At 45.4% G+C, this 18070-nt stretch overlaps 1 protein-coding gene across 9 annotated transcripts in view; it reads left to right on the forward strand.

Moving 5' to 3' along the window:
• ST6GAL1 (ST6 beta-galactoside alpha-2,6-sialyltransferase 1) overlaps positions 1-18070 on the forward strand; it is a 152921-nt gene that overhangs the window by 85529 nt on the left and 49322 nt on the right. The window contains exon 3 of one of the 9 annotated variants that reach the window (XM_063662501.1): positions 6175-6374. The exons of 5 other annotated variants lie outside the window; for them this stretch is intronic. The gene's annotated coding sequence lies outside the window, so the exon portion shown is untranslated. Of the gene's footprint in view, positions 1-6174; positions 6375-10800; positions 10951-14435; positions 14465-18070 lie in introns of those variants that run through there. 3 more of the 9 variants (XM_054480238.1, XM_054480231.2, XM_054480233.2) reach the window with 3 other exon arrangements.

Genomic DNA, 18070 nt, shown 5'->3' on the forward strand with positions numbered 1-18070 from the left:
CGCCAGCTAAGTAGACAGACTCTTAATTCGTCTCAAAGTGTGGCGTTTTCTCTAACTCGGTCAAGTACAACAGTGTGACCTCTGCCTCCCAGGTTCAAGTGATTTGCTTGCCTCAGCCTCCTGAGTAGGTGGAATTACAGGCATATGCCACCATGCCTGGCAAATTTTTGTATTTTTAGTAGGGATAGGGTTTCACCATGTTGGCCAGGCTGGTCTCGAACTCCTGTCCTCAAGTGATCTGCCCACCTCGGCCTTCCAAAGTGCTGGGATTACAGGGGTGAGCCACCTTGCCCGGAGAAAAAGGATTTATTTTCTCTTCCTCATTCTTCACTTTGAAGATGAGAGGCAAACACAGACAGATCCCGGATTCAAATCCTGGCTCTACAACCTATTAGTTACTGATTTTGTACCTTTATTTTTCTGACCCTCAGATTTTTTACTGAAGAAATCAGTGCAATCATGAACTGTGAAGTAATAGACATTTATAGAGAAAATGCCTGGGGTGCAATGGTCATTCTGAAAATGGTAGCTTTTGTTGTCCTTGGGAAGCTGAGGCTCAGGATGTGAAACAACCTCCTGCTCTTTTTCAGAGGCGGCAAGGAGCTCAGAGCTGGGTTCCTTCACACAGGGAAGGCCCCTTGCAGGAATTGCTACTGGTATCTGCGTCATTAATTCTTTACCTTTTATTCTTCCAGCCTCCCGGCTCTGCAGTCTTTCATTCACTGCTGGGCATGAAGGCAGCTATCACAGGCCAGGAAACTCATGTTAGGGAATTGGGTCATCTTAGGGAACTAATTCAAACTGCTAATGGTATTTGTTTGATTCAGTGGAAATGCACCTTGCAGTACTTGATTCAGAGGACTGGGTTGAATTTCGGGAGGGTTTGTTTGACTTTGTCTCATCTTACTCTCCGGAGCAGGATTCAGACCTGGAACGCTATCTTTCCAGGGCAGCCTAGCCAAGCTATGGTCTCTGCCTCAATTTATTGCCCTTTCCCCAGGCCTCACATCTTCCTCCCCACTCACTCTTTGCCCAGGCTCCGGTCATCTATGTTAGTCGTGCTCTTGCTACACATCTGCCACCTCTTTCAGAAGGTTGAGAACAGCCAAAACAGAAACGGGAACTGTGGCTCTCAATAAACTGTCTGCCCGCAGACCAAGAGAGAAGCAGGAGTGCTTTGTCTGTATTTACTGCATTTTTTTTTCATTTTTTTTCCTTTTTCTTTTTTTTTTGAGACAGGGTCCCGCTCTGTCTCCCAGGCTGGAGTGCAGTGGCACGATCTCGGCTCACTGCAAGCTCCGCCCCCCGGGTTCAAGTGATTCTCCTGCCTCAGCCTCCTGAGTAGCTGGGATAACAGGCGTGCACCACCATACCCAGCTAATTTTTATATTTTTAGTACAGACAGGGTTTCAATGTTGGTCAGGCTGGTCTTGAACTCCTGACCTCGTGATCCATCTGCCTCAGCCTCCCAAAGTGCTGGGATTACAGGCATGAGCCACCTCGCCCAGCCGCACTTTTTAAGGTTATTTGAACACCAAGCAAGTAGTGCTTCTGGGCCCAGGCTCATAGATGAGGCCAGAAAACCCCACCACACTCTCTCAGCCCTGAGCAAGGGTGCTGCTGATCGGGCACAGAGGTATTTCTCCTGAAGTCAAGACTGGATGCCAGGCCATAGGGCTGCCAGCCTGCCCGTGATTTCTCTCTGGGACCATCTCAGTGATTTCCTGTTTTCTTCCCCTGAGCACATTCAGTGCAAGAGGTCTAAGCATGAGGGTGGGAGGTGCGGTGAGTTTGGCCTATTTTCCAAATGGAGGGGAAATCCAGGGAAGTCAGCAGGCTTCATTGTGAGGCGTCAGGTCTACCAGCATTTCCTATGTCAGGCCGTGAGCACCTGCTCTGTGGAAATGAAAGCAAATCTTCTCCACCAGGCAGGGGCTGCAGAGGGCTGACAGGGGTGAGGTGGAAGGGCTCAGGGAGAATTTAACAATGTTGTGTTTTCATCTTGATGATCACACAAAAATGATTCTGTACCAGTCACGATGACTTCAATTCACAATGGAGGAGACCTTTAGTGTCTTCAGTGTTTCTTGAACACTGTTTCTTTTTCCTCTTTAAAATGGGAGCTGACTTAATCTGTAAGCCTTATTTCCTATGGCTCTATAGAAGTGATGAAATAAGAGCACTGTCTGGAGAGACTTAAAATAACAAACATTTCCTCTGCACAGTTTAAAGGCTTCTCCCATCTATTACTTCCCCTGTGCTTTCCCATATAGAAATAGGGACTGTTAAGCCCTTTTTTCACATGAGGAAACAGAGACTCAGAGAAGATAAGTGACTTTTCTGAGGACACACAGTGATTTGGTTGGAGAGTTGGTGGACCTCACATCTGTGCTCTGGTTTCAGGCTTTTTCTATTAGTTCAGTCTTCACAGTGACACCCCCTTGACCCTGCCTTCCACGAGGGTCCCACGTTCCTGTTCTCTTTGCTGTGGAGCAGTGTTTGAAATAGCTAACACTAAAAGTGGCAACTATTGTTTTGTTTTGTTTTTGTTTTTGAGACAGGGTCACCCTCTGTCACCCCGACTGGAGTGCAGTGATGCAATCTCGGCTCACTGCGACCTCCGCCTCCTGGGTTCAAGCTATTCTCGTGCCTCAGCTTCCTGAGTAGCTGGGATTACAGATGTATGCCACCACACCTGACTAATTTTTGTATTTTTAGTAGAGACAGGGTTTGACCTTGTTGGCCAGGCTGGTCTCTAACTCCCGACCTCAGGTGATCCACCCACCTTGGCCTCCCAACGTGCTGGGATTACAGGCATGAGCCACCGCACCCAGCCGCAAATACTGGTTTTGTTGAGATGAACATCAAGGTCTCGTGTTTAGCCAAAGATAAATACTGATTCATGACACTCCCGAAAGTTTCATCTCATCCTTGAAAATGAAGACTTTTCACACCCAACAGCAGTCAAGCCGGGCCTCAGCCTTCTGACCCTCCTTCCCTGCTTCCTGGCAGGTACAGGTTTGCCAGCTCCCATTTATTAAGCACCTGGCATGTGCCAGGCACTGCACAATCCTTACTTCTAACCCTCACTGCAGTCCTGTGAAGTAGGTGCTTTTGCACACATTTTACAGATGGGGAAACTGAGACCCTGACTGTCATGTGATTTGCCTAAAATTGCATGCTGATTAATAACAAAGCCGGGATCCAAATCTAGATTTGTCTGACTCCAAGTCTTGGTGCAAATGAAATTTAGCACCATTCCTCCAAACTGAGCCTTGTCAGAGGGTCTTTTGCCTTCTCAGTCTTGGTCTTTGGTCCCCTTTAGTTTTTTCTGGGCCCACCGTTTTGAGCTCCCAGTTACCAGCCTCTTGATTGAATTGATTGACCTGGATGGATGTGGTCAAAACAGGCAAGTTCACAGCTCTGTCTTTCCCAGGCCAGCACTGGGGTGAGGTGTGGGGAGGGCAGGCAGCCCAGGGGCAGCTCTCTTCCTTCTTTGGGCCTGCTTCTTACATCTCCATCCTCCTAAGTCCATATTCTGTGCTTGGTCAGCATGCAGGAGTTGGGACTGTTTTGAGGACTTGCTTATGGGTTGTGGGGAGGGAAGGGCACTGGCATGATTGCAATACATTCCTGGGCAAGTCATCTGGCCTCTCCCATTTGTGGTTCCTTCATCTATAAAATGTTGACACAGTGTGTCAGAATGTTGATGTTCTTGAGTGATTTTTCCTGAGATCTTTGCCAATTCTCAAATCAACATCCTTATGGTCATTGTTGCCAGGATCTCATTTATTGTGTACAGCAGCCTAAGAGGAGGCATTTTGTTTTTGCTTGACAGATGACAAAATCACACACAAGCCACCAGAGCACATAATTCCCCCTTACACCGTAAATACAATCAAGCACACTTGAAAATCTAAGTGCTTTCTTCTTTATTGATTCCACAAATAAAAGGCAGTAGGGATTTCTAAATTTGTTAAAGGAAATTCATCACTGAGTGTAAATTCTCCCTAACATGGACTAGCAATTTTGTTTCTCTGGGAGCCATAATTCACAAGCCAACAGGTATTTCTGTCACTTCCTAATACATGGAGGGTACAGTATCCCCTGCACACTGGGTTCCAGCCTGAGTGTGAACTCTCTTGCATACGAAGGGACTGGCCCCTGTGAGCTTCTTACTGCACACATTTCATAATTACTCCTTAGCAGACTTAGGCTGTTTCATGTCTGGGACCTTTGGAGTTATTCTCAAAAGTAAAAATCCCAAATGTTGATTCTGTAAATACCAAGGGTCAACTATAATATTAGCAATGATCCAGGGCTGCTGGAGGATTCAATGAGATAAAATGCTAAGTGTCCAGCATCCTAAGTGTGCTCTGGGCTTGGGACCTTCCTCATTCACTGAAAATCACTGAAATTCCAGGGTTAGGTGGGCATGGCTTTGGCTGAAAGAGTCACAGGTCAAACAAGATGATCATCTTAGTACAGGCTAAGAATGCAGTCTTTCCTGGGTGCAGTGGCTCATGCCTGTAATCCCAGCACTTTGGGGGGCCGAGGTGGGTGGACTGGTTGAGCCCAGGGGGTTCAAGACCAGCCTGAGCAATGTGATGAAACCTGTTTCTACAAAAAATTACAAAAATTAGCTGGGTGTCGTGGTGTGTGCCTGGAGTCCCAGCTACTTAGGAGGCTGAGGTGGGAGGATCGGTGGAGGCTGGGAGGTCGAGGCTGCATTGAGCTATGATTGAGCCACTGCATTCCAGCCTGGGTGACACAGTGACAACTTGTCTCAGGAAAAAAAATAAAAATAAATAAAAGAGTACAGTCTTGGATTCAGACAGTTCTGTGTTCAGACAGTTCTGGGTTCAAACCTTGGCCCTGCCATTTACTAGCAGAAGTCCTTTAACTTCCTTGAGATTCAGGTTTCTTATCTGTGAGATGGAAAGGATAACACGGTACCGGCTTTGGAGGACTGTGGTGAGATTGAATGAGCTGTCGGATGTCCAGAGCTGGCACAGTGCCTGGCACGTGGGAACCCCCCAGGAGGCAATCACAGTCACTTTTCATCCTTCCTTTCTTTCTGTACAGAGCCACAGACCCAGCAGGTGCTTCATGCTGGTTGATGATTTCGGTTCCTGTCTAAAACCATTTTCTTGTTTACAAACTAACCATCTTCCACCCCAACACACACCACAAGCCCCCGCGGTGGATGCCAGCCAGACATTCTATTCATCAAGTGCCACTTGCCTATCCTGTGCTTGGCAGTGCTAAAAAGGAGACAGAGAAGGGATATAATCTTATTTTTCTGACTGGAAAAATAAGATTCCCACACGCAGCACCTGGAGAAGCATGCGGGAGTGCAGGAGAGTGTGTGTGCATGTCAGGAGTGTGAGTAGAAGTCGACACTGGTGGAGGACTCCTCACTGGAGAGTCTGAGAAGCTTTCTCCAGGGACATGGGCTGGAGCTGGGGCTGCCTTTGGGGACCTAAAGTGAAGGGAAAGAGTAATGCGGGGAGGCAGTTCGGGGTTGAGATGAACCATTGAGTGATGACTTCTGTGGATCTGTCCCCCAAAGAAAAATGTCCAAACGTTGGTCAACATGCACCATTAAGAACCCAGAAAGTGCAGATATAAAATGTTCTTCAGGTATGGTAAGGAGGAAGCAAATGTGAAAACCCCCAGAGAACCAGCCCCTGCCTCCCAGGAGGCAATGATGTGGGCCAAGAGCAGAAGTTGAGTTCTGGGCTTGGCCTGGGATTGCTCAGAGGGTAGCAGCCCCTTTGCCCAGGAGATTGAGCTGCAGCCATGTTGCTGCCTCTTCATTTGGTGACCAAAGACAAGACAAGATCACCATGTGGAGAGGAGAGAGAAGTGAAAGGCCCACCTCAATGCAAGGGTGATTAGCTCTTTGTCCAGCAGTACTGACTCACTTTGGCCTACTAATCAGTGTGAAGTCTTCATAACAGGCAATCCCCTTTGAGTCCCGAAGGACAGAGTTGATAACAGTGTAGCCTGAAATTCCTGGGGCCCTGGATTGAAGCTGTGGCCCTGCCATTTCCTCAGTAACTCTGAGCTGTTATTGGGCAGCAGACTTCCTAGGTTGTGGAGGAGGCTGGGTTAACTGGGGACTTTAATTGCTTGAGCCGTGTGTTGACTCATTAACTATGTCTACCCTAGGCTGAACTGGTGTTGCCTCTCCCTTCCGAGGAAAGGCCTGGCCTCTCTCCCATTCTGCCCAAGACCACCCTCTGTGAACTTTTACATTCCTCCAAACTATTTGGATGTTTATTGGTCCGGATCCATTCAAGCAGAAGCTACTGAGGATAATTTCAGGCATCTATATTTTAAAAATGCTTCCTAGGTGATATTATGCCCAGGTAAGATAGAGCAACAATGTTCTAAGTGGTTCCCTTCACCTATACCACTCACCTTCATGGCTTCATGAACAACCTTTTTCTCCTTCATGTTCCCTTCCCCTTTTTCTTTGTAGGGGGTCCGTTTGGCCTTGGACGGGTTCTAGCAATGACGTCAGTTTGTTAAGACGAGAGAGGTAAACAGTTGTTGCCTTGGTGACTTTAAGGAGAGGTAGTTGCACTTCAGTGATTCTGGCAATTAGAAAATGTCAAGGAAGACTGGCTTAGACTTCCTCCTGCCCAGATTGATAACACGAAAACCACGCCGGACATGGATGGAAAGAACGGCCGCCTGGCGCAATCCCTAGCCCTGGAATTCCTGGAGGACATGATGTTTAAGAAGACATTAGTAGACATTGTCCTCACTAAAGACACAGTTAAAGTGGAGTTTGAATCATCAGACCCACGTTAGTAGGATTTCAGAGAAAATCCTTATCTTTGGTATTTCACTAGAAATCGTTCCTGTTTTGTTGCCATTTGGTTCTCCTTTGCAACTTAGCATGTGAGAATTCCGGGCAGCCTGATTCCTTGCCCATCTTTGACAGCTCTGCTGCTGTGTCCCGGAGGAGGCAGGTTTCCGATGTAACTGCTACTCTGCCTTTGCCTGGTGAGTGCTGAGATGGAGAGGCAGGCTGGTATCTGTTTGATCTGATACTCCAGGAAAATCGTAATTTTACATTGTTTTTCTCCTGATTTCTAAACACATGAAATCAGATTCTTCTGGAGAAACATAGAATGCCTTAATTTTGCCTAGTTAGGGGCTGTTGGGGGTAGTTTTTCTAAGCACCCTTCTGTGTCTAGCCAACCAGTAGAACCTGATTTTTGGGAGGTGAATTAGCCAGGGTTCTCTAGAGGGACAAAACTAATAGGATAGATGTATTTATAAAGGGGAGTTTATTAAGGAGTATTGACTCACGCGATCATGGGACTATGTGAGGTCCCACATAGTCCATCTGCAGGCTGAGGAGCAGGGAAGCCAGTCCGAGTCCCACAGCTGAAGAACTTGGAGTCCGATGTTTGAGGGCAGGAAGCATCCAGCACAGGAGAAATATGTAGGCTGGGAGGCTAAGCAAGTCTAGTCTGTTCACATTCTTCTGCCTGCTTTTTGTTCTGGCTGCACTGGCAGCAGATTAGATGGTGCCTACCCAGATTAAGGGTGGGTCTGCCTTCCCCAGCCCACTGACTCAAATGTTAATCTCCTTTGGCAACACCCTCACAGACACACCCAGGATCAATACTTTGCATCCTTCAATCCAGTCAAGTCGACACTCAGTATTAGCCATCACAGGGGTATGCTAAGCAAGAATTGTGTCTATGGCTGTAATCACAAAGTTATGATTATTGGAGTAAGCTCCACAAACCAGAGTCCCTTGTCCAGGGCCTCCAGAGATCCACCAGACACTTGAGTATCTCGAAAAGCTGGATGGGAGAAGCGTGTTCACCACAGCAAACCTGTGCAGCCAAGAAAATCAAGTTTCTTTGTTTTATGCTAAACTTTTATCAACTGACTGTGGTAGTCGTGGCAATCTCATGCCGTTCAGAACCTCTGATTGGCAACAGTATCTTTGTTCATTTGATAACAAATAAGAACTCAAATTTTAAATTAAAGTTAGTTGACAACATCTTTCAAAATCTTGGAATCATATCGGGGGAAACAAGAGGTATGATTTGATGTGGAAGAATTTAGGACCTCTCGGCTTTGATTAAATTAGGGTGTGCTTCTGTTATTTCACTGGGATTGTGAAATGTTGGGATGAGGAGATATGAAAAATCTATAGCTGAATATTCTGTTGATGGTTTTAAACCATAGAAATAAATATTCAGGAAGTCTCTACTGAGTAGCTCTATAGGGTAATGCTAGCTGCTAGAGCAAATAAACTCACATCTTAACCATCTCGGCCCAGAAGTGATGTATGTTATTTTTGCTCACATTTCTTTACCAATAACTAGTAAAATGATCCCATCTATATGCTGTGTGTGTTTGTGTGTGTGTAAAATGCAATCCCTCTCTGGGCAGTAATTGACAGCAATAACTATATGGCAGAAGGAGCACACTTCTGGTGGGGCAGCCAGCTATCCCTGATATGAGGAAAGAGAAAGAGGGGTCAGAGCATTAAGTGGCAGCTCAGGTGGCACACATTAAGAATCCAAGATCTTAGAGAAATGGGAGTCCTTCATGGGAGAGGGTTTCTGGCGGCTAGGACACATGGAGCCCCTCTCGGAGGCACTATGGCTTGTGGAGGTACCCTCTGGGGGCAAAAGGGTGTCAAGCACTCTAAGTCTAAGAACAGAAAGTTTGGGTTCTAAGGTCCAGATGAGGGTGAGGTTTGTGCACTAAAGATTAAGGAGATGAAGATCAGGTCAGAGTAAACAGGTGTCACCGGAAGGTCAATACAGTGATTAGCAACTGTAGTTGATGTGATAAAGCAGAGAGGCTCGCAGTAGCCCTTGGAAGGGCCTGAGTAGAGGGACATAGGATGAAGAGCACGACCAGTTTGTCGGTTAGAATAATCTGGTCAGCCGGGTGTGGTGGCTCATGCCTGTAATCCCAGCACTTTGAGAGGCTGAGGCGGGTGGATCGTGAGGTCAGGAATTCAAGACCAGCCTGGCCAAGACGGTGAAACCACGTCTCTACTAAAAATACAAAAATTAGCCGGGCGTGGTGGCGGGTGCCTGTAATCCCAGCTACTCGGGAGGCTGAGGCAGAGAATTGCTTGAACCCGGGAGGTGGAGCTTGCAGTGAGCCGAGATCGCACTACTTCACTCCAGCCTGGTAACAGAGCGAGACTCTGTCTCAAAAAAAAAAACAAAAACAAACAAAAAAACAACAACAAAAAACGAATAATCTGGCCACACCCTGGTTTGACCATTTACAGTGACATCTTGAGCAAATGACTTAAAAACTCTCTGAGTTTCAATTTCTTTATTTAAAAAAGAGGATTGTTAATACCCCACCCCACAGGGTGGTGGTAAGGATTAAATTTGGTAACATCTATAAGACCTGCTGTTTATTACAGTTGATTCTTAAGGCAGCATCCGGTGATGCCTTTGAAACATACATCAGCAAAGTCTTAATCAGATGAAAGCCAAAACCCCTACACCTGTGTAAGGCGCCACATGATCTGGCTGCCCCTGTGTAGGTATTTTGCTGTTCCCTCTACTTGCAACGCTCTTTTCTCAGAAATCTGCATGGTCGCCTCCTTCATCTCTGTTAACAGAAAAACCAAATTCTGTAAAATATTTTCAAGAAGTTTATCCTGAGGCAATATGAGTTACTGTAGCTTAGAGAAAACACAAACCCAAGAAGCCTTGAGTGAGTGGCCCTGAGGCAGTCGGGCCACAGTGTGGTTTTATACATTTTAGGGAGACAGGCATTATAGGCAAGGATATCTGGAAATCAGTACATGGAAGGTAACTGGTAGTTCTGTCCAAAAAATGTGAGACATCTCAAAGTGGGGGAGGGGGTGTGGTGTTAGGATATATGTATTGGTGGTTTTTTTTGTTTGTTTTTTGAGATGGAGTCTCGCTCTGTCACCCAGGCTGGAGTGCAATGGCGTGATCTCTGCTCACTGAGCCTCCGCCTCCTGGGTTCAAGTGATTCTCCTGCCTCAGCCTCCTGAGTAGCTGGGATTACAGGAGCATGCCACCACGCCCGGCTAATTTTTGTATTTTTAGTAGAGATGGGGTTTCACCGTGTTGGCCAGGATGGTCTCAATCTCCTGACCTCGTGATCCACCTGCCTCGGCCTCCCAAAGTGCTGGGAATACAGGCATGAGCCACCATGCCCGGACTATGTATTGGTTTCCACGCATGTTTCCTGGCGCATAGCCCCATAGCCCTTGCTACAGTCTTGCTAGAATGTTGGGCTTTTTAGACTTCAAGGGCAGGCCCTAAGAAACAATCTCTCTGCTGCCATCCTTTCACCTGCCCCAAGGCAAGATTTTAATGTTTTCTGGCCTGACTGTGGGCCTTACAACCCTCCCATGAGGCCAGGCATACTGGCTCATGCCTGTAATCCCAGCACTTTGGGAGGCCGAGGTGGGTGGATCACCTGAAGTCAGGAGTTCGAGACCAGCCTGACCAACATGGTGAAACCCTGTCTCTACTAGAAATAGAAAAATTAGCCGGGTGTGATGGCAGGCGCCTGTAATCCCAGCTACTTGGGAGGCTGAGGCAGGAAGAATTGCTTGAACCCAGGAGGCAGAGGTTGCAGTGAATCAAGATCATGCTACTGCACTCCAACCTGGGCGACAGAGCGAGACTCTGTCTCAAAAAAAAAAAAAAGAAAAAAAAAAGACCTTCCCATGAGAGGTTCCTACCCTATGCCCTGGGGGAAGAAATGCTGACGTCAAGGAAGCTTCTATAAAAACCCAAGAGGACAGGGTTGGGTGAGCTTTCTGATAGCTTAATAGGAGGAGGTTCCTGTAGGGCTGCACAACCAGGGAGGGCGTGGAAGCTCTGCATCCCTTCTCCCATACCTTACTCTACGCATCTCTTCATCTGTATCCTCTGCAGCATCCTTGATGATAAACCAGTAAATGTAAGTAGGGTGTTTCCCTGAGTTCTTTGAGCTGCTCCAGTAAATTAATTGAACCCACAGAGAGGGGAACCCCAATGGAAGCTGGTTGGTCAGAAAGAAGTTCTGGAGGCCTGGACTTGTGACTGGTGGAGGGGGGATGTCTTGCACACTAAGCCCTCAATCTGTAGGATCTGACACTATTTCCAGGTAGATAGTGTTGGAACTGAATTAGAGGACACCAAGGTGGTGTCACTGCTTGGTGTTGGGGTGGGACCCCCACACATATGGTCACATAAGTCATCTTCTGTGTTGATTGTTGTGGTGTGACAGCAGAGGAAAGATGGCTAGAGAGTTTTCCCTACACAGGGACTTGGGGGGTTGAGGGTTAGGGGAGGGCTGAGGGCCCTTACAAGTCTTAAGCGCGTTTTAGGGATTCTTTAGCTAACCGTAGCTGAGAGAGTCAAATTATTGTCTAGTGACTTGAAGTCAGTAGGAAGGAATGCCTGAGTAAGATAAGGAGGTTGTGGGGGCCAAGGTCCTTGGTTGGGTGGTTGGAGCCTCATAGATAGCAGCCCTCTGGGTGAATAGATAGTGATTGTCTCTTCTCAGACCTTTGGGTGTCTGACTCTCAGTTAATCTCTCCTAGATCTGGGAAAGGCTTAGCAAGGGAAGAGACATTAATATCGATTCTCTGGAGATGCATGTTTCCCCCACCAAAGACGGCTTTGCAGTCCGAAGGCTGTCTGGCAGCCTTTTCCAAATATGTCAAAAAAATGTATTTTGGGGTAAAATATTTTAATTTCCTTCAGAGTCTGCTGTCATGTGATACTATACCAGAGTCAGGTTGGAAAGTAAGCTACATTTTACTGGGTTAATTAAAAAACCCATTTAATGAGACTGTATTGTTTGTAGGGTATGACTTAATCTTTGCCTTTCATGGCGTTAGGTATTGTGTATAGTTTGGTATCTTATTGTCATAAAGGGTCTGTTTTGTCAGTCTTACAATCTCTATTTTACCTTAATGCTGGTCACTTGTGCCTAAACCCCAAAAGGGAGGGGTATGATGAGGGTGTAACCTCCTTTCTGTCGTGACTGGGAATTCAGTTTTCCAGGTTTCTCTGGGGGTGCCCGTGGCCAAAAAGGAGTCCATTCAGTTGGTTAGTGGGGGGCTTAGGATTTTATTTTTGGTTTACACCTCCTTCCAACCCTTGCTCAAATGTCTTCTTCTCAGTGAGGCTTTCTCTGATCATCTGATTTAAATCTCCACCTCACCCACTCCAAGCTGTCCCTATCTCTCTTCCCTACTCTAATTATCTGCATATCAGTTATCTCCTTGCAAAGCACCACGGATTTATGTTTGACTCTTTATTTATCCTCACTATAAGGTGAGTGCTGGAGGGGTTAGGGATTTCTGGCTGGTTTCTCTACTGCTGTGTCTGCAGTCTGGTTCACAGTAGGCAATCAGCATTTGCTGAAAGAATGAACCTATCGCTTGGAACCAACCCAAATGTCCAACAATGATAGACTGGATTAAGAAAATTTGCACATATACACCATGGAATACTATGCAGCCATAAAAAATGATGAGTTCATGTCCTTTGTAGGGACGTGGATGAAGCTGGAAACTATCATTCTCAGCAGACTATCGCAAGGACAAAAAGCCAAACACTGCATGTTCTCACTCATAGGTGGGAATTGAACAATGAGAACACATGGACACAGGAAGGGGAACATCACACACCAGGGACTGTTGTGGGGTGGGGAGAGGGGGGAGGGATAGCATTAGGAGATATACCTAATGCTAAATGACGAGTTAATGGGTGCAGCACACCAACATGGCACATGTATACATATGTAACAAACCTGCACGTTGTGCACATGTACCCTAAAACTTAAAGTATAAAAAAAAAAAAAAATGAACCTATCGCATGAGTATTGGTGTAAGTTTTCTCACAGGCCCCGGGGCCACCACAAAGTAGAAGAACTCAACCTTCCCTATTCATTTCCTCACCTCCAACTCCCTTAGACTACCAGGACTTAGATCCTTTTGGGTATATATGTATATGTTTTATATATATACATATATACATGTTTTGCTTGTTTGTTTGTTTTTTGAGACAGAGTCTCACTCTGTCGCCCAGGATGGAGTACAGTGGCATGATCTCTGCTCACTGCAACCTCCACCTCCTGGGTTCAAGTGATTCTCCTGCCTCAGCCTCCTAAGTAGCTGGGACTACAGGTGCATGCCGCCACGCCTGGCTAATTTTTTGTATTTTCAGTAGAGACGGGGTTTCACTGTGTTAGCCAGGATGGTCTTGATCTCCTGACCTTGTGATCTGCCCACCTCTGCCTCCCAAAGTGCTGGGATTACAGGCATGAGCCACGGCACCCAGCCTAAATGTTATATATATGTGTATATATGTGTGTGTGTATATATACACACACATATACTCTCTATATATATACACACATATATATACACATATATGTGTATTGTGTATTATATATATAGAGAGAGAAAGTATATGTGTATATATTTTAACAAAAAAAGCCTGGGAGAACCATTGAATTTGAAACCACCAAATCTCAACAAGCCTTGAAATCTAACACTCAGTTTAAGGAAACACAGAGCAGAGAGGAGAACATTAAACAACACCCTGAGGAAGCCGTGAGCCAGGCTCAGAACATAAGCCACTCCACGGGAGAAATGACTTCGTTTTCTCAACAAATATATTCCATGGAAAAGAAGTAAGGGAGTGACAAACTATTCTAGATAAGAGAGAATTGAAAATGGCACATCATCCAGTCATCTTAACAAAATGTCCCGTCCTTGTTTGGATCCTCTTTTGAGCAGGTTAGTGTAAAAGACATTATTGAGAGAATTGGTAAAAATTTAAAGGTGAATTGGATATTAGGTGATAATGGCATTGTGATCATATTGAATTATTATTTATATTCGTATATTCTCTGGCAGAACCTGGTGCGTGTGTGTGTGTGTCTGTGTGTGTGTGTCTCACAGTGTAGAGAATCTGAGGGTCTACGTTCTCAATTCTCCCAGGGTTGGTACAATTCTCTCCCGGGTGGTACAATTCTCCCAGGGGTGGTGCGGTTCTCCCAGGGGTGGTACATAGGTAATTCTAGATGCCATGGGAGTTAGTTGATGCATTGCATACAATGGAGGTCTTAGGACATTAAGGCTTAATTTTTTGTTGGATCCGCAGTTGGGAAGAGCTGGTAGCAAGAAACTGATACAAAGTCTGGCGTTTGCTTTAAATTACTCCAGGAAAAATCGAAGCAGTGTAGTAAAGATTAGGAGGTGAGACAGTTCCTCTTTCTGAGGAGATGGCGGGCCCATTTTCTTCCTTCTCTGCCTCTCTGTAGCATAGGGGTGTGGTGTAGTGTAGGGATGTGGAGGAAAGAGTGGGTGGCTGTGTTGCTGGGGAGGGGTGAAGTGTTTTTTCAACTCTCTATATAGGCCCTTCCTGCGCTCTCCTCTGCTTAATGCTGATTTACCAAGCGGAGTGCAAATTGTGTGGTGAGCATGTGGGAGATGCCTACTGAGGCTGGGGTGTGTAGTGGGGAGTGGGCATTGTACAGAAAGGGAATTCATGGGGCACGAAAGGCCTACTTTTTGCCAGGCACCCGTCAAATAGGAAGGCAGATATTTCTACGAATACATGTCTCTCTGTCTGTGCATGGGGTGCAAGGTTGAAAACAGTAGCAAATGGCTCATGATTTCCCTTTGCCATGGCTGTGTCAATCTGGAGTTCAGAGCTCTCCTAATTAGTTCCGAGTGGTTGGCTCTGGTCAGGGACCGCAGCCTGACCTCATGGTGGGGACACAACACCCCCCAACAAATTTCTGTTCTCCAGACTCTTAGAAAACCTCTGGGGAAATGTACTCGGAGAAATGTACTCAGGGAAATGTTCTGAGGACTTCATTATCAGTGCTGCCTGGCTGGGAAAAGATGTAATCTCTGGTAAGAGACCCTTGGCAGGAGTGAAAGCCCTTTATCTTCAGGGCTTTGCTCTGGGCAGGATCTCCCCCTCCCCACCATGAGCCGTGCAGGTGGGCCTGTCCTCAGGTAAACACTTGCTAACAGTCACAGCCTCTCAGGCACTGCGCGCCCCTCATGGCTTCCTTTCTTTCACTGTCTTCTCAGATTCACCAGCTACAAGTCGGTTTCTTGTTGCATATCGTGCTTCCGACCTTTGCTGTGCTTTTGAGCAAAATAGTGACTTGTCAGAAATGTTTTGACAAATGATTAATATTTTGACCCATGTTGGTTCCCACTTGATAGAACTCAGTGGGTAGGAGCTGGGGTGGTGGAGCCAGACAGCCTGGGCAGGCTCCTCTGGGGACTCTGTGAAGCACATGGTGATAACAGTCCTTGCCTTGGGCACTGTTGTTGCTGCAGGAATTAAATGAGCTTCACCAAATTACAGGACCTTTACTGCCTGTAAATTACTTAGCACATAGTAAAAGCTCATTCATTATTAGCTAAAATAAAGTGATAAGAATCTATCATTAAATTGTCAGCACAGCCCTGCAGGGGCAACCTTTTAAGTATTGTTATCCTTCGCAGATGAAGACACAAGGTTCACAGAAATTAACTAATTGGCCTAAGATAACTTACGGTACAAAAGCCAGGATTTCAATCTAGCTTTTTGAGACTAGAGCCTGATTGAACTGTTTCTCCAAAGCCAAGGCTTCTCAAACTATTGGTGGTGAAGAACCAAATTTTTTCCCCAATTCCTCTCACATCAGTAGTTTCGTAAAATACAATAAAAATGGGGCCAGGCATGGTGGCTTACGCCTGTAATCCCAGCACTTTGGGAGGCCGAGGCGGGTGGATCATGAGGTCAGGAGATCGAGACCATCCTGGCTAACACGGTGAAACCCCATCTCTACTAAAAACACAAAAACAAAATTAGCCGGGCATGGTGGCGGGCACCTGTAGTCCCAGCTACTGGGGAGGCTGAGGCAGGAGAATGGAGTGAACCCTGGAGGCAGAGCTTGCAGTGAGCCGAGATCTCACCACTGCACTCCAGCCTGGGTGACAGAGGGAGACTCCATCTCAAAAAAAAAATAAATAAATAAATAAAAAATAAATAAATAAAAGCATGGATTCCCGAATCATGAAATGAGAAAAAGGACATTTGAAATACAAGCCCCATTTTAAAAAGTATTGATTTAACAGGCATAAAATTACTCCTTAAAATTACTGTAAAAGTCACTTACACTCCATTTCTGTACTTTTCTCATCTTGCATCTTGAAAAGCTTTCTTAGCCTAGCACTTCTCTGCAGATCTCACTTTCAGTAGCACTGTTCTCAGCGACCTGTTTCTCACCACTTGCCTGAGAATTAATTACCTGGGGTGCTTATTAAATGCAGATTTCCAACTTCCCCCCACTATTCCCCCAACCTCCCAGACTACTTGAATCAGAATGATTGAGACAGAATTCAGGAACCCGCATTTTAACAAGTGATTTTAATAATTTGGATGTGCTCTAAGTCTGAGAATCATTGTGCTCCTCAATGTTGCCTCCTCTCTACAGATAATAGATAAGAGGGTAAATAGTGAAGTGAGTGCAGTGTTTTATTCCAGCCCCCCTTCTTGCCCCGTCTTCTTTTCTCAAAAAAAATTTTCAAAGGCTTCCTTTCTGTAGAAGCTCACTGACAGAACCTACTTTCCCGACTCAGTGCACTTCAACAAACAGGTATTGAGTGCAAACTGCAGGGGGCTGGGTAGGTGGAGAGCTGACCACAAGGTGCTCACAAGCAGTAGAGAGTGAGTATAGAAAAAGGGCAGATCTAGGGCATTTCTGTGCATAAAGTGGGGTAGAAGAGAAGGAGCCAGCAACGAGACCAGTAAGGCTTTACTGGTAAGGCAGAGAAAAACCAGAAGTATAGGTTTTGGAAGCTAGGTGAAGAATATGCATCAAGGAAGAGGAAGTTATGGACTGTTGATGAGCTGAATAAGATGAAGACTGAACATTGACCACTTGGTTAGCAATGTGGAGATCGTGGAGGTCCTTGTGACTCTGACAAGATCAGGTTCATGGAGATGGGGAGGCCTGGTTGGAGTGGGTTCAAGTGAGAGTGGGAAGATAGCTATTGCAAACAAGACTATGGACAGTCTTTCAAGGAGTTTCACTGTAAAGGAAAGAGAAATAAGGCATTTTAAAGAAGAGAAATGAAGTCAAGAGGTTTAGGGTCAGGGCAGGGAAGTGGAGTTTATTTAGAATTCATGCAATGAATGACTCAATATATGACTTCTCTAAAGTCATATATCTTTTAGTTAATTCCTTGAGTAAAACAGAAACAATTGTCTATCGTGAATTTTTTCTTCAAGCTCTTTAAAACTCTCCCCTCTCCCAAACTATATCATTGTCTAAGAAGAAAGGAGTTTGAAAATCAGTCTTGTTACATAGCTTAATTTGAATACATCCAAAAAATGACATTGCATTATTTTCATATTTGCTGAATCTATTTTTTGACTGGAGTATTTTAAAGTAGATTTTTAAAGTAGATTTCATCTCTTACTACTTCACATGCATAGGACTTTTTCTTTATATGACCATAATACTTTTATACACCTAACAAAATTAACAATAATTTCTTAATATCATATAATAACCAATCTATGTTCAAATATCGCCATTTGTCCCCAAGGTGAATCAAACCAAGATTCAGACAAGGTATACATATTACATATTATTATATCTGCGAAGCCATTTGTTTTTTATTCCCATTTACTTGTTGATGAAACCCGTTCAGTTGTCCCATAGGAAGTCCTACCTTCTGGATTTGTCTGATAATTTTCCTATGGTGCTATTTAACTTGTTCTTCTTTCTTCTGTATTTCCTAAAAACTGGAATTGTGTATGACGGCTTGATAATATACAGATTAAACATTCTGGGCAAGAATTTTTCATAGGTGGTTAGCAGGGCGTGGTGGTACATGCCTGTGATCCCAGCTACTCCGGAGGCTGAGGCAGGAGAATCGCTTGAACTTGGGAGGCGGAGGTTGTGGTGAACGGAGATTGTGCCACTGTACTCCAGCCTGGGTGACAAAGCAAGACCTTGTCTCTAGAAAAAAAAAAAGAATTTTTCATAGGTGCTTCATATCACGTCACAT

This window comes from Pongo pygmaeus, chromosome 2 (genome assembly GCF_028885625.2).
Source record: "Pongo pygmaeus isolate AG05252 chromosome 2, NHGRI_mPonPyg2-v2.0_pri, whole genome shotgun sequence".
NCBI lineage: Eukaryota > Metazoa > Chordata > Mammalia > Primates > Hominidae > Pongo > Pongo pygmaeus.